Below are 15,355 nucleotides of genomic sequence, written 5' to 3'. Positions count from 1 at the left end.
CATTTTCAACTAGAATATCCTTGGATTTGTTATCAAGATTCCTCCAATTTCTTGGATCATAAATATCAAACCGATGACTTTTTGTTCATGATCGCTACCATGATTATCAATATTAGTTGCATTCGGTTAATCATTAGGAACGATTATATTATCATCAATTTCATGATTTAAATTTTCGTTTGACGGATTTAAATTTTCATTGCCTCTATTAGCCAAATTTTCTTGGGTATCTACCTTATTGAAAACAAATTTTTCAAGAGCTCCTTGTTGTGATTTTATTAGCTCTTCATTTCGTTTTTTTTTTCTTTGTTTTTCACTACAGATAGATGTTTCTCAGACAAGATCTTCTAAACTTCAAATAGAAACAAAATGAAAAAACTCAAGTAGAGAACAATAGCACATGTGAAGCAGAATGCTTACTTCGAAGAAGAATTGAAAAATTGTAAGTTTCAAATGGTTGAAATTGAATGCAAAGAATAACATGTTAAGTATTAATAATTTGTAGAAAATAAATTAAATAACTTGTTAATAAAATTAGGAACAAACAAAACAACATAAAAACCTAAAAAAAAAAACTATAACATAGAAAACAACAAAACACATTCAACAAAGCAGTAAAGGTAAGTGTGTCGTCGTTTTGTTGTTCTGCGTATTTTAGTAACCCTATAATCCTTAGGGATGACAAAAAAACTCAAACCCGAGAGACCCACCCGAACCCAAATCCAAGTCAACGGGCGAAACCTGATTTGACTGGGTTTGGGATTGGGTTCGGGTGACACCCGATAATATGGGTGTGGGTTTGGTATCAGTCAAACCCACATCCGAAACCCATTCACCCACCCGAAATATTTTATAATTACCTAATTACCCCCATAGTCTCCCTCAATTTTCTTGGAAGACCTTAAATTTTAGTTGTAATTTAATTTCTTGAAAGTATATGTTGTAATTTCTTGAAAGTCTATGTTTGAATTTTTCTTTGGAAGACCTTAATTTTAGTTGTAAATTTGTAATTTAATTCAAAGTCTATGTTGGAATTTAATTTCTTAAATTTGCAAATTATTTTTAAATATGTTGTGGGTTTGGGTGGAAAAAACCCGAACCCAATGGGTGTGGGCGTGTGTGTTGTTTTGCCACCCGAACAGTCTTTTGGTTTGGGTTTGAGTTTGGGTGATGATTTCGGGTGTGAGTTTGGTAAGTGTTAAACCCGCATCCATGGGCACCCATTGCCATCCTTAATAATCCTACCAATGCCTAATCAAGTTTTATTCACTAGTTTATAAAAATAAAATAAAATTGAAGCTTATAATTAATTACATTGAATAACACCTATTTTCTAGTCTAATCATATTTTCTTTAAGTATAATTGATTCTTTCTTTAATTTTATTTGTTTTACTAAGATTCTTTCTTTAAATATAATTGAGTTGTTTTTTGTTTTATAAAAATAGGTAGGTATAAAAAAATTGGGGCCCTTAATGGACCCTAGGCCATGCCTCTCGTTGCCTTTGCTCGGGGCTGGATTTTATATTTTTTTCTACACCTTATGATAAATAATACTCCACCAAAATAAATGATGTAATATTGACTTGGTATATAGTGCATATGACCTACTTTGATCATATTTTTTACTAATAATATGTAATACAAATATTTAATTTATCTCTATACATATTTTTAAAATATATAATTTTTTATAATAAATAACTTGAGATATTAATGATTAAAGTTGTATATTGTTAAACGTAAATTGGTCAAATATGTCATTTATTTTAGTATAGAGGAAATATGATAAAATATAAACAAATTCTTTTTCTTAAGGGATAAATTTGTCAGGTCAATTAAAATTGTATTTGTGCAAAAAATAAAGTCAATTAAAATTTCAATGCGTTAAAATTAGTGTCATCTCAAGTTTGTTAAAAAATTCTGGGTTGAACAACTTTTATTATATTATATTTGATTTAAAAATTTAGGTTTAATTAGTCTTTTGGTCCCTTAAAAATATTTTTGGTTTCATAATGGTCTCTTAAAAAAAAAAGGTCAGGATTGGTCCCTTAAAGTCACGCATGTTTCTCAATTGGTCCTTTCCGTCAACTTTTTACAAAAAACGTTACTTTTAGTAGACTGAATTATGGATGTCATTAAGTGTAAGTGGTCCACCAAAAACCTTATTAATTTTTAAAATTTTAATCATTGAAATTTTTTGTTATATTTGGAGTTAATATTTAACGGAAAGGACCAATATGACAAAAATATATGTTTTTAAGATACCAATCCGGACCTTTTTTTCTTTAAGGGACCAATTCAGACTTTTTTTTCTTCTTTAAGGGACCATTGTAAAACCTAAAATGTCTTTAAGAGACTAATAGACTAATTAAGCCAAAAATTTATTATGGAACTGAACAAGAATCTTTGTCCTCCACTGAAATCATATGATAATTTTTTGTCCATAACACAACTATAAAAAAAATACTCATTTTATATTCGAATATAAAAATTATTAGCTCTCTATCTCTTTCCGATATAATTTTATCATGTTCTATATTTTCTTGTTCTATTCTATACTATATTGTTCTGTTCAGTACTGTTTTGTGAATCAAATGCACTTTTATATTAAATCTACTTGGAAGTCTTCTTTTATCAAATTAAATCTACTTAGAGTTATTTATCAAGTAATTTGACATGCTTGATAAAATAAATACTCTCGTAATAAAATAAAATAACATTTTTTTTGAACCAATATAAACATTTTTATTTGGAATAGGTAAACATGTTAAATGGTACTCCTATAATAATTTTCTCTTCAAATGGAAGTAACTTCGAGAGGAGGGAGAGAGAGACTCAACTCAAGTGTGTTGCTCACTTTGCTCCAATTTTCAAAACACTCTTTTGTGGTTCATCGGTCACTATAAAATTATTCCAGTCAAATATTTGTTGGCCATGACTTTACAAACAACGTACTTTATGCATTTGGCATTTGGTAATTTATGTATTAAGGGTGTGTTTGGTTTAAGAAAAAAAAAAAAAGAGAAAAAAAAATAAAGATAGTGCTCGATACAAACTAATGAATAAATTTAGATTAACTTTAGTCCAAATTTTAAATGTAATATAAATAATTAATGAGAATAAATCACATAAATAATTTTGCATGTAATAATACAAATAAACTCTACTATAACCTATGTACACTAGCTAAAACAAAGTTAAAGTGAGTTGAAAGCAAGATAAGTCAGAAAATTGAAGGTGATTTTGCAAGCGCAAAATCGCTAAGAATAAAATCATCGATCCGATTTACGATTTAAGGTAGCTTAATTTAGTGATCTTGGGAATGAACCATCATTACTTTTTTATTTTATAAAATAAACATCAATTCGCTAGGAAAACACCTTGTTCGCTCGACAAATTTTCACTTAAGTGCCATAGATAAAGGCAACTTATAATCGCTTTTAGCATTCTAACATATATATCGGAAAGGAAGGAAACACAAAGAGAACAAATTTGAGGGCAGAGAACTCAAGGTGAAGGCATTGCAAGCTTGGAAATCTTCAAGATTTTATGTCATTTCACTTCTTCGCCTCTTTGTATTTCCTCTCATGAATATATGTAGCTAATTTTCAATATTCTTAATACACTTAACAGCAAAATCCGCAGGTATTCCCAAGAATTTTCCTGCCGAACTCTGCACTCATACCATTTTCCTATGGATTTTGGTATTTCAGGAAAATTCGCAGGTATTCCCAAGCAATTGATACTTTTTTACTGACTAAACTTAATAAACAAGTTAAATAATACAGTACCTTTTTTTCTTTTTACTGAAAATTACGTTAATAATCAACTTACTTTTTTTTGTTCTTTCTTGATTGCAAAGTCAATTTGAATTGCATACATATTGGTGATGCAACTGCAAGCAATTGTCAAAAAGGAAAAAACAGACAAATTTTTTTCTAGAAAAAGACCTAGTCAAAAAATTAAGAAAAAGGATAAAAAAAAAAAAAGTCAATTGGTCCACAAGCATGTACCCTCTTTCTTAAGGGGAAGTTGCAGAATATAATAGAGTCTGATTTTTTTTATGAATCAAGTTAGACTTTATTTACTTTAAGCTGAATTCAGATTCTTTTTAAATTAATTTATCTTAAAAATTGCAGGGTTAACACAATTTTCTTAATTATTGTAAGTACATAATTAAAATATGGACTTGAATTGTATACCAATGTAAAACTTAATATTTCACAATATAAATATTTGAAGAGAAATTCGACGAAGTAATAGCAAAGTACGATAAAATGTTCTTATAAAAAAAAAATACCATAAAATGTGGGAGAAAAAAAATAGAGTATGACTGGCTCTATTGCATTTGGAAATAATTAGTGTGAATGGATGCACAATAAAGTTGGAAAAAAAATGCATATGTGATTCCTAGAATCCTAGAAGGAGATTGATGCATGATGTATGGGGAAAAGGCTAAAATACTTAAATAATTCCACATATGCATCCAACAGTTTTTCTCCATTGACAAACTGATTAGAAAACTCAAAGAGAAAATTCCAATTACAAATTAAAAAATATCGACGTCACTAGAAAAACATTTTTTTGGTAGATCGATCACCACGATCGGAAAACATAACTCGGTATTGTGTGTTGATGTTTTGTGTCACGAATATTTTTTTTTTAAAATTTGGTATCCGGCCTTACGACCGACTAATTTAAGGGAACTATTCTCATTGCCCGCTTGTGAGGACCCATTTAAAGTCAATTTTTTTTTGCTCCTATAGACTTAGTCCACCGAAATTGGCACCAGAGGAAATCGAACTTAAACCTTGAGAAAAACATACTCCAAGGATTCAAGCCAACACTACTAGACCAACCCCAAATGGGTTGTGTCACGAATATTGATACTAAAATTTATCACAAAAAAATCATAATAATATTTTTCTATCAGAGAAGTTTAACATGACGAAGTGAATAACATAAAAATTGTAGAAGTAACTTAAATTATTACTGTATGTTTGATTGCATAATAAAATATTTGGTTGTTAATTAGTTAGGGGATATCTATGTGAGTTAGATCAACATACTGAATTAAAAACAACCGCACAAGGAATTATTAACGCTATATCTTTACACAAAATTTTAAGACATTATGTTTACTTTAACACTTCTAAACAATGTTAGACTTAATTCACACGCACTTAATAGATATCAATATCTTCCCTCAAGTATGAGTCTCTTCATGTCTGTAAACTATATCACTACTAACTTATTGCTCTTCAACTTGACTCTGATATCACAATTGGATCGTTAAGAAGAGTCTTACCGAATCAGATCAACATATTGGACTAATTAAGAACAACGTACTACAGAAGTGATCATTAACTAAAACTTAAGTCAAGTACCATACATGCTTTTGGTTATGTTCTCTACTTAAAATTTGACACATCAACAATTTTTTCCATGTCAGCTTTTAACAAATTAATACTAAAAATGGAAACATATATAGGATGTATGGTAAAAAATTGTTGATGTGTCAAATTTTAAGTGGAGAACAGAATCAAAAGGATATATGATACTTGACCTAACTTTGTAAAATTCGCTTATTAATAATGTACTAAACACAATAATTTTTTAAAAAAATTAAAAAAGAAAGAAGCTCTACGTAGACGCATAACAAAAACTGAAGTCAACATACATGGCCCTGCCTTGCATCACATATTTTGTCTCATGCTACTAGTGGCCAGCAGATGATCGATGCTAACTAAATTTAGAGTGCATTGCTCACAAAAAAAAATAAAATAATTTAGAGTGCATTACTTTACAAGTTACAACTATCATGATTTTAAATTTGAGTTCACTATCTGCTCAAAATAAATAAATATATATTGAGTTCACTATGTATCATTTTTTATATAAATAGTTTAGTGATAGGAGCTTCATCTTTTAAAATAAAAAAGTGGAAAATTTAAAGTTGAAACTACGATTCATGTATATATTGTATCATTTTAATTTTAAAGTTATTTACATATTTAAAAAAGTCCTTAAATTTTATTGCATGTTTTTAACAAAATTGTTTGTCTATGATAAATATTTAAGTAATAATATTGACAAAACAATAGCCAAATCCAATATTGCACTTACTTTGAAAATGACAGATAACTTACTCTATTTTTTTTACAAATACAGCAACTAAAATGAATGGAGTTGCGGTATTATTGGTGCATTTTCTAAAATAATTGTGATACTTTTTTTTTTTAACCAAACAAACTTACTGCATTTCATTACTCATCAAAAGTTCAATACATGAAGAAATAATCTCAAATCTATGAAAACTAGTCCAAGAATTGGCCGCCCTAGCTAAAGTGTGAGCAACTGAATTCACTTGTCTCCTAATAAACTTAACTTCAAAGTTCACACATGATAACATAACAAGAATAATCTCATTAACGATTGAAATAAATTCTGAGTGCCCTCGCCGTTTGGTACGAATAGCATCAACCAACACTTGAGAGTCGCTTTCAAATTGGACGCTTTCAAAACTTCTACTCTTAGCTTCATTCATAGCTTGCAATAATGCCCATGCTTCACCCTCCTCTGTTGATAAAGTCAGTTGCTTCCATTGCGTAATTACAGCCATAAACTTACCAGAATTATTACGAAAACAAGCACCCATCGCGGTCCTACCTGCACTGACAAAAAATGCTGCATCTACATTGCACTTTAACTATCCTATACGAGGCTTTTCCCACCGATTGGTGCTGACAAGCGGAACATCAGGATCATCGTTACTTCGCAACTTATGGAATGTAACCTACTCGTTTCAATGATCAAACGCAGCCCTGCCAATTTGGTCTGGACTTCTAGCATTATCATTCCAAATTTTATCATTTCAGTTATGCCATATACTCCATAACAGCGTAGCCACTCTACCTATAGTAGCGTAATCCTCATTCCGACACAAGGCAAACACTCTTTCTGCCGCACTACCTTGCTGACAAGCTGCGGAACCCAAGACAGATGACAGTCCAGCTGCTTGCCAACTGGATTGAGCAGAAACGCAGGTGAAAAAAGCGTATACATCATAGTGTAGTCGAATTCTTTTTTTGACGCATGCAAATACATTGTTTTTTTTTTGGGTAGAAACAAATACATTGTTTTTACTTTTTAATATACAACTTATTTATTTTTGTTCCTTAAAAAAAAAAACTTATTTATTTTAGTTTCTTAGTAATTAGCTAGTGTCCCAAAGAATTATTGAAAAAAAAATAGTGTTCCAAAAACACTAATTAATATTACGTTATATATAATATAGCATATAGGTAATCAGTAATCACCTTAAGTAAAATAGTTCTATATGTCAAAAAATTAAAAAAGTGTTTATAGTTCTTCTTTAACAATAATATACTATATTAATTTATTTTACTAAAAAAATACTCTTAAAGTACATCTATATAATTATAGATAAATCTCCTTAAAAAATTACGTTGACATTGCCTCTTGGCCATTGTTGTTTCGTTATTTTCAAAGGACAGTTTTTTTTTTTTTTTGACAGTATCAAAGGACAGGTTTGTTAATCGTTAGTTCGTCTTTTATGTGACCTATACCATTGCTAACGAGCTTGCATAATTGATGTTTGACAAACAACATATTCAATTATTTATAAATAATTAATAATATAATTACGGCTTCTAGTCCTAACATAAGATATTTTATTTTTTAAAAATTATTGACTTTTTGACAAGTTATATTATTATCAACTAGTGCCGTTTGACCTAACTTTTTTTTCTCTTATTTTTTCTTAAAAGTAAGAAGCTAGGCTAAACAACAATTTTTAAAAGTTATAGTAAAAAAAAACAGCTTCTATATTTTAGAAAAAATTATAGGGTCATGATCAAATGACATCAACTAGTTTGACATCAAATGTTACACCACTAAATAACATTTTAATCGATTTAAATTTTATAAAATTCACCGTTGGATTGAAAGTTTATATTAAATAGATCATTTGTGTAAAATTTCAGACAAATCCAAAATTATTTGATATATTTTTGAAATACATCAAAATTAACGGTTTGCGTTTTTTTTTATATGTTGTTAATCTTTATGTATCACAATAGCATATCAAATATTTTGCATTTGTCTGAAATTTTACACAAATAATCTATTTAATATAAATCATCTAAAATATCAAAGTAATATTTTGTCTACCAAATATCCAACAAGACAACTTCTAATTTTTACACGTTTGTTTCTTTAACGGTGCCTTTTCCTTGTTTTTATGCTAACAAGTGATGCAAAATCGCGGTAGATGACAGTGGTTTCACCTTGTGAAACAGCCTATGGCATTAGAGTCCATAATTTTTGGGCTAATCTGGCAAGGGAATTGCCTTTGGTTTTTGTGTTGTCACGGATCATTTGGAACTTTCTTCATTGGACGGCTTATACAAGTTACAAATGTTGTCTTTCATATTCCAATGCCAATATAGTGATTAGTGTTATCACAAAATGTTTAAAATTATGATTATGATAAGAATAGACTTTGTCTCTTAATGATTTTATTTATTTTTATTACAATTGAAATGAAATATTAGTAAATTAACAGACATTGATTTAAGATTGTAAGAGGGAAAGACGTCACATCTCATCTAAAAAATTTAAATTATTAGATTTATAGATCACGTTTCTTATAAATTTAATATTATTCTCATTCGTAATCAATTTGAGACTTAACGACTCACACTTTAAATTTAACAAGAGAAAACACTTATGTATTGAATCGACACTAATCAGGTCATCGTTGTATCCATAAAAGTGAGGGAAGTTGTGAGTTATTCTAAAAAATTGTGACTATAGTGAAAACTTTAGAAGAGTGAGTCAAGCTTGATTGTGACGGAGCATATAAGGATATACATAGTGCTAGCTGGATGCGGTGGTCTTATGCGCAAATGACTAATAGGGTACTTACGTAAAATTGAAACTTGTGATGCTCTTAGTGCGAAGTTGTGGGGGATGTACTTGGGTATGCAGCTTGTGTGAAGACAATGTTTTCATCATCTTCATGTGAAAAGTGACTCAAAAATCTTGGTTGACATGATCATGGGGTATGTCGAAATTAATGGTAAACCGCTTACTTTGGGACGTCATATATGAGACCTTTTGGAGTTGAATTAGCAAGTGGAGTTCAATCATCAATGGCGGGAGGGAAATAGAAGTGCGACTGACCTGCTAATTTCAGCTTTTCTATAAATTCATTTCAAATTCATGTTATGTAGACTTTCCCTAGTGGAATTTCAAGTCTCATTTTTTATGAAATTTTCAGCACTTTACATGCCTACTTATATTCGTGTAACTTTATAGTTTATTTTTTTTTAACTTCGACCCATCTTTCTCTGCCAAAAAAATAACGGTAGGACGAAACTATGTATAAATAAGTATTCTACATAACTTTTTTTGGTTTACGGTGGAGTAGATGATCGAACCCAAGACCTCATGCATGTTACTCAAATTCTTCACCACTAGACTAAACCTAGTACTCTACATAATTCTTTCTAAAAAAAAAGTACTCTACATAATTGGAATTTTTTTCTTGTTGGTACAGAGAAAAATTAGTTGTCTTAATTAATTTTAAATAGTACTAACTTGAAAATTTCAAAAGCAAAACAAGTCCACCAAATGACAAGTTCTAACATGCACAAGTGCATCATATGGTGCACGGTGCACATATTAGCGATTTTATTATATCGAATACGAATTTTATAAAATTCACCGTTCGTAAGAAAATTTAAAAAAATTAAAAATAATTTGATATGTTATTGAGACTCATAAGGATTAACGGTATTTAATAAAAATTTATAAACCGTTAATTTTGACGAGTCTCAATAACATATCAAATGATTTTCAATTTTTTCAAAAAAAATTATGGATGATCTATATGATATAAACTTTAAATCCAACGATAAATTTTATAAAATTCATATCCAATATAATGAAAATGCTAACTTGTGCATCGTGCACCATATGGTGCACTTGTGCATGTTATAGCCAAAGCCCAAATAATATAGTATAGGGGTAATCGAAAGACACTAGTTTCTGCATAAACCGGGTGCATAGGAATCTAAATTAATCCTTGATGTATACTCCTACTTCATTGTCAACAAATTAAAATTAATATATAAATGTCTCTGTATGATGTAACGTGTAAGCCTTTGAATATTGTTTTTTTTACGAATAACGAATAAAAAAATACCATTAAAATTTAAAACAAATGTGTCGGGAATCATCATACATGCATGTATGTACAAACAAATCAAGTTTTTATTATAAAGAAAAGGAAAAATACTAAACAAAGATGAGAAGTTAGTGTCTAATGACATCTCTATGAATTGAGTTGCTGCCATCTCTAGTGGTTTGGAAGCTGAGAAGTGTATTTCATATGAGATTAGAAGTAGATCTCTATTAGCTGATGTCTGTTTCAGTATTTTCATTGGTGTTCTGCTTGTACTACGCATTTGTTTTGTAGCCAACTTTTACGGGTTTTTGTTAGTCTTGTGTAGAGACCTTATAATTTAAAAGAAAAAATGTATTTTTGAATGTCTTGAAATTTTATGAAAAATTATTTAGAATTTTTAGTTTTGTTTTAATTTTTATTTCTTTAACCATGAAAAATTACACCTCCAACCAATTTGATATGCCGATTTGCTGCAAATTTTCAAGATGATGACAACAATGTAAAGAGAATGCATTATTTTATGGGAACAATTTTAAAAAATAATTTTGTTTTATCTTAAATTAACAAAAAGCCTCATACGAATTTGAGGTGAGACTTTTGCTATTGTGCAGTTTGTGCCGTTTTGCTGCAATTTTTTTTTATGATGATGATGATGACAACAATTCAATTATGTAATCTTATATTGGAATAATTTGAAAGAATAAAACAACAGTGTAATTATTAATTTAAAGAGAATGTTAATGTGTGTTCTTGGGCTCAAATCAACATTTTATATGTAGAAGGTGATTGATGGATAATTAGCATTGCCCCTAATTTGAAGGCAAGGTGAAAAATTATTATATGTATCTTGTATTTTTATTTCTTTTGGTGAATATGTTATCTTGTATCTTTCATTGTGTTTTATGTGAATTTTTGTTTGGCCGGTGTTTTGGGCCGCAATGTGACTAGATCAGGAGAAAAATTAAAATTTTCTTTCAGAAATCCAGCCTTACAGGTGAACTTGGCAACCTTGTGAAAATTCAACAACCTTTGTGGCCGCATGCAAATCTGGTTTAAAAACTAGTATTTTGAGCGGTTTTTGAAGAAGAATGCAGAAGAAATCTTGAGGGCTAAGGTTTAGTGTCTCCTGAGAGGAATTTTAGGGTTGGAAAACACTTTGGATAACAAGGAAATGAGAAATCACCAACAGAAGGATCAAAGTTTTGTCTAATGTATTCTTGTGTTGGAATTTACAAAGTAAAAGGTTTTTTTGAAAAGATACAAAGTAAAAGGTTGAAAGAGGAAATGAGAAAAATTGGAGATTGTTCTTGATGAGTAATTGAGAATTTTTTTTTTGTTATTTGGAACTTTAAAGATTATAAAAACCAACACGATAATCACAACTAACAAATTTCTAAAGAAATAAAAAGGGTGAATTTTTGTGCTTACTAATATGAGCTTTAGGATATTTGTCAAATTTTATTTTAAGTGAGGTCATAGTGATGGGAGATAAATAAAGTGACTTAACTAAAAAGTAAAAACTGAAATGAGATTTAAAAGAAAAATCTTATTTTGGTTTTTAAAGTGACATGAAGTTTGTATCGCTTTGGTGGTAGAGTTGCTGGGAGTTTTGGAGAGATTGGGGTATGCGAGAAAGTTGGAATTTCAAGTAGTTGAGTTGTCTATTGATTCGTTAGTTGTTGTTAAGGTGATTTAAACTAGAGTTACCGGAAGTGATATGGCGATAACTTTGGTGAGGTTTGTTCAAAACATTTTGAACTTGGATTGGGAGGTGACAATTTGTCATGCATATAGGGAAGTTTATTGTTGTGCGGATGCATTAGCAACGATGGGTTGTTTGATGGATTTTACTTTGCATTTATTTGACACTTGTCTTGGTGAAATTAGTATATTTGTTTTTGCTGATGTAATGGGGCTAGGGGCACACTACCCCTAGGTTGATCTCTTTTTTTTTTTTTTTTTAATGTAGGTTGATCTTGTTGTAATCCTATCTTTTCCGAACTTAGACCTTCATCAATATAAAAAAAGTAAAAACTCAAAACAAAAGGTGCTTTTGGTTATTGAAAATGTCAAAGGATAAAATCAAAAACAATCGTGAACAGATCTTGTTAATCAATACATAAATGCAGTGGCGAAGCTAGAAAATTTTTAAACCCCGGACAAGATCTCAGTTTTGCACAAAAAATTTCAATTTTGAACAAAATATCTCAGTTTTCCCCTAAATTAATCTCTGAAAATTTCAATTTTACCTTAATCTAACCCCTAATATACCAAAAGTTTTGGGCCGAGCACAGGCGAGTGTCTGGGCTGGCCAGACCATGATTGGACAATATGTTGATGGTTACTTAAAGAGTTGGGGGTTGAGTAAAATCTTAAGTATAACGGTTGACAATGCTATAGCTATGATGAGATATCTAAAGGCAAGAATGAGATCTTGGGAGTTGGGACAATCATGTCTTGAATGAGGATTTTATGCACATGCGTTGTTGTACGCATGTCTTGAACTTAATTGTGAAATCATGTATGAAAAAGGACAAAGGCTCAGTTCCAATGATTCGTGATGCGGTTAAATATGTCAAATCCTCTTCAACTAGATTGGATAGTTTCATGGTATGTGCAACAAATGCAAAAGTTTCATATAAAGGTGTTGTTGTACTCGATGTTGAAACCCTATGGAATTCAACTTATCTGATGTTGAATGTTGCTGTCAAGTATAAAGATGCTTTTGACTTGTTCTATATACGAGATCGCACATTTCAGCTTGAAATGCTCCTTAAATCAGTAGATGGATTACAGGAAAAGGATTGGGATTATATGTTGTCTCGGTGCTTCCCTTGCTTGAGTTGTTTTATAAATCCACAACTCGTTTGTCTAAATCTTTATATGTCACTAGTGCTTCCTATATGAAAGAGGTATTCTACATTGGGAAAGGGATCATTAAGTACTTAGAGTGTAATGATGCAAACATCAAGGACACGGCGAAGAAGATGAAAACTAAATTTGACAATTATTGGGGATATCCTGATAATATAAATATCTTGTTGTTGATTGCTTTTGTTCTTGATCCATGGGTGAAAAAGGCTATAGCGGAGTTTTATATTACCCATTTGTATGGCAAAAAGAATGATGATCTAAAGAAAATATTGGACTCTTCTCTTAAAAAAAATTATGCTCAATATTCAGATATTGCTCCAACTTTTTATTGTGCAGTTATTTTTGTTCATTAAAATAATTTTTTTTTTGAAACAGCAAATTTTATTAAACCTCAAGGCCAAAGCATAAGACATGTCAAGGGAGGGAGAAGCAATACAATTAAATAGGAGTAGCAGGGACCAAACGCCCCATACCCCCTAAACAAACATAGATGAAAGGTCCTAAAAACAGAGGAAAAAAACTGCAACACAGAGGGCACTCCAAAGCAAAGCACCGAACCAAAACACACACCAAAGCGCAGATAGATGTGTGTGTTCTGTTTTAACATGGCGAGATTCCTTGTGCCTAGCTACTAGTTTGGTGCCCTTAACCAAAGGAAGATCAAATTTGGGATTTTAAGTGAATTTGGGATTCCTTGTGCCTAACTAGTGGTTTGGTGCCTAGCTACTGGTTTGCTTAATTTGGAATATAATTAGTGATGATGAGTGATAATCTATACACAGGTCATAAGAAAATATATACTGTCATTTTCTAGTTTGTTTATGAATTAATATATAGCTGCTTTATGTCACTTGATCAGGTTCAGTTTGTTTATGAATTTGTATATATCTGATATTCCTTGTAATCACTTATATATTCACATGAATTTTCTTGCCCTTTATAATGATATCATTTCTTTTCAATTTTATTGTGTAGGTAGTGATGACTCCTCTCAATCTAGCCAACCAGCAACACGGCCAAATGATGATGATGATATTATGTGTCACTATAGTAAAAAAACTGGCCATAAGGATGATCCTAAGACTGAAATTGAATCATATTTTAAAGAAGATCGAGTACCTTACAATCCATTAGTTGATCTTGACAACTTAGGTTGGTGGAAAGCCAACTCAACTAAGTACTCTATTTTGGCAAGCATAGCACGAGAGCTGCTAGCTATTCCCGCCACTACTGTAGATTTAGAGTCTGCATTCAGCACTGGTGGAAGGGTTGTTAGTGACTATCGCACTTGCCTAACGCCCAAAATGGTGGAAGCACTTGTTTGTACACAAGACTGGTTGAAAGGAGCATCTCTCTCATTATTTTCTCGTGAGGACATCGATGAGATCCATAGATTAGAGCAAGGTACCTTTACTTATATTTATTTGCCTTTTGGAATTTATATTCATTCATGAAAAGTAATTAAATCACTCTATGAATGCAGAGATAACATCTCCAGGTTCAGGAATTGCCACTGCCAACATTGATGATATGAAACTGTAGAAGTCCTTGCAAATTGAAGAGATTTTTTTTTTTGTTTTCAAGTGTTTATTTAAGTTGAATAGGAAAAGCTTGGTGTTTCCACACTTAGTTTTTTTTTTTTGAACAAGTATTTCAACACTTGGTTGTTTTGGAGTTTCAATACTTGATTGTTTTATTGCATATGTAACAAAACTAAATTTACAAGTCTATATAAATCGATATTAGTGTATGTTTGAATTAAAAACAGTTTGGTTAACCATAAAAATAGTTGAGTTTGAGGTGCCTAATGGTTCGGTTCGGTAAATAGTTAAAAATCGATTAACTGAACCATAATTGTAATTCAGTTGATTAACCATAAATCATAACGGTTCGGTTCGGTTTTTTCGAACCATTGATATGGTTCGGTTATTTGAAAAAACCGAACCATGAACAGTCCTAGTTATTAGTAATCCCGACGAGCCAATGCCAAAGGTGCCCCTCGTAAGAAGAAACCATCCAAGAAGAAGAGTCAATGTTTTCATTGTAACGGTCTTATTCATAGGAAACGAAACTGTCCAGTACTAGCTAGTTGATCGTGATGCTCTACATGAAGAAGATGAAGAGGCATGTTTTCATCATGTTTTATGTGTTTTTATTTGTAAATGTTTGTGTCCTTTATTAAATATAATTATAATTTGTTTTCACGGTGTTGATAAGAATTGTGGCAGTAAGCATAAGAGAAAAGTCGTTGATGTTACTCATTCAAA

This window comes from Trifolium pratense, linkage group LG3, assembly GCF_020283565.1.
Source record: "Trifolium pratense cultivar HEN17-A07 linkage group LG3, ARS_RC_1.1, whole genome shotgun sequence".
Lineage (NCBI taxonomy): Eukaryota > Viridiplantae > Streptophyta > Magnoliopsida > Fabales > Fabaceae > Trifolium > Trifolium pratense.
The sequence above is the reverse complement of the archived record's forward strand: the minus strand, read 5'-3'. Positions refer to the sequence as shown.